The sequence below is a fragment of the Octodon degus genome, unplaced genomic scaffold, assembly GCF_000260255.1.
Source record: "Octodon degus isolate 3935 unplaced genomic scaffold, OctDeg1.0 scaffold00052, whole genome shotgun sequence".
Classification (NCBI taxonomy): Eukaryota; Metazoa; Chordata; class Mammalia; order Rodentia; family Octodontidae; genus Octodon; species Octodon degus.
Genome location: NW_004524628.1, coordinates 6,893,645 through 6,896,062, shown reverse-complemented (window position 1 = coordinate 6,896,062; position 2,418 = coordinate 6,893,645).

Below are 2,418 nucleotides of genomic sequence, written 5' to 3'. Positions count from 1 at the left end.
ATTGCAGAGTGCCTGCTTCCCATGTATATGTCATGCCTTCCATTTCTTTGCACTTATTACAACTTACTGGAAATTGGAGAGTTTAGATAGTACTTTGATCCACATCTTGATATGGGTCCCCTCCAGTTGTTTGCTTGTATGCTTGTTCAGTGATTTGGCTGGCATAGTGCCAAGGAATCTATTTTCCCTACAGGGTGCTCTCCGGTCCCTGGATGATGCTGTCATGGCACCCACAATCTTCATGACCACCGGGGGTGACCGCGCTGTCTAATGGGCTCTCTTTCACTCTCTCCTTCCCCAGTCCCCACATTGAGCTTCTAGTGAGTCTGTTTCCATTAATGTCAGGCTCAGATGCTTAGATGCATCACTGCAGCTGCTCCTCTATTACGTCTGACAAAGGCCATGAAACTTAAAGTGCTCTACAGCCTGACCCAGTGGCAATCAGTCCCCTTGGAAGAAGAAAGTGTCAACCTTTTCCTACCTTCCTTTGTGCTGTACAGCGGGAGCTGGGGAGAACTCACTTGGAGATATGTGTTGGGCTGGGGCCTACTGAGGCCTGAGGCCCCTCCTATTGGATCTGCAGTATGGATGTGCAGGACAGAGCCTGGAGGACGAGATCTGCTGAGACTCACTGGTGCTGCACCTAACCATCCCAGGACCTCATGGGTCCAGGAATCTGAGGGTGATGGGAGCCCTGTAGAGCTTCTCTGCTGCAGCATGGATCTGTGTTGGAAGTGGGGGATGCCCTGCTCTCCAACTATGCTGCCAGGATCCATCCACAGAGTGGAAGTAGGGGCAAGGGAGTGAGCACCACCCAGGCCAATGTGGGCCTTCTGAAGACAACAGGAGATACACAAAGTTCACTGCCAGAGCCACCAATGTAGCTCTTCCACCCCAGAGAGCTGAGACAGCCTGGACTGATGGAAGAGTTCTTCTATAAGACACCACCTGGATACCATGGAGCCTACTGTTCTCATGGGGTTCCCACAGATTCTGAGAAATTAAACCTTTTGAATTCATTGTAAGTCCTTTGATCAGTCTCCAGAGATATTGAATGATTCTGTTTGCTAATTTTGACCAGCCTAATAAATGAATTTCATAGGGAATGATTTCCCTAAATAATGCTCACAATATCTTGCTGGAGGGCCTGCCCGGGGTGTGGGAGGGAATTAGTTATGCAGCAATAGGTAACTCATGCAATGCCCGAAGAAGAGTGTGAAACAAATTAAAACAACATCCCTGTGGAGGGTGCAAGCATGTTATCTCAGCACTCTAGGAGGCTGAGGCGGGAGGGTGGCCAATTTGAGTCCAGACTGGGCATTTTAGTGAGCCTTGTCTCAAAACAAAAGATAAACAACTGGAGATGTGCAAAAGCCCTGACTTTAATTCCCAATAGTGCGCGTGTGCACGCGCGCGCGCGCGCACACACACACACACACACACACACACAATCTTGATTGGACCACAGGAGGACATTCTTCTACTAGGTGGAAGACGTAGTGCAAAAGTATGAGAGGTGTACATCCTTCAGTGGATGTGACTTAAAATGATTTTCAAGGTAAGGTCTCTAACTTGTCTATAGTACAAATCCTCAGCCCCTGTGCCAGGTCTACTGAATCACAATATCTGGAGATGGGGCAGCCATCTGGGTTTCAGCGGGTCGACTGAAGCCTCAGCAACATATTAAACTTTGGAAGCCTCTGTGGTGGAAGAGCGGTTTTTCATCAGGTGCCATAGCTGGGCTCCTTGTGTGCTCGAATTCCAAGTGATTTTCCATCTTGTCTGCTTTTTGATGAATGAGAGCTAAGGAGCACAGTGAATGAATGCCTTCCCTTAGTGAATGCTCTCGGGCCTTAGTGGAGAGCACAGATTCCCAGCACTGGGCAGGAGAAGCTGGTCACGCTCCTCCGGCAGATGCTCTCCTTCTGCTGGCCATAAGGAACCTCTGGTTCTATCCTGAATTTTATTTATTTCTGAATGTTTTAATGAACCACCCTGCAGTTTCTCCACACTCCACCTAATTAGGCTTTGCAGAATCATCAATCTTGTGTGTCATTCATATTCATAGTGTGTGTGTGTGTGTGTGTGTGTGTGTGAGAGAGAGAGAGAGAGAGAGAGAGAGAGAGAGAGAGAGATGGGTGTTTGGCTTTAACATGAATTAAAGTGGAATTTTTAAAATTTGGTTAAGCCCAGTGAAAAGAAAGAGTTAAAAATTATCCAAGATTGAAAGAGAAAATCACCTGCTACCCTGCGCCGGCCAGACCAGTCCCAGCCCAGGCGCAGCGTGGGCCGGACCCTCTCCCAGCCCCTCGGGCCACCCCACACCACTCTGCCGTACCTCCCCACCCTCCCGCCAAGTAGGAATTTCTGCCGAGTTCAGGGAACCCCCAGACCCAGTCCTAGCCCAGGTCCGGTGAG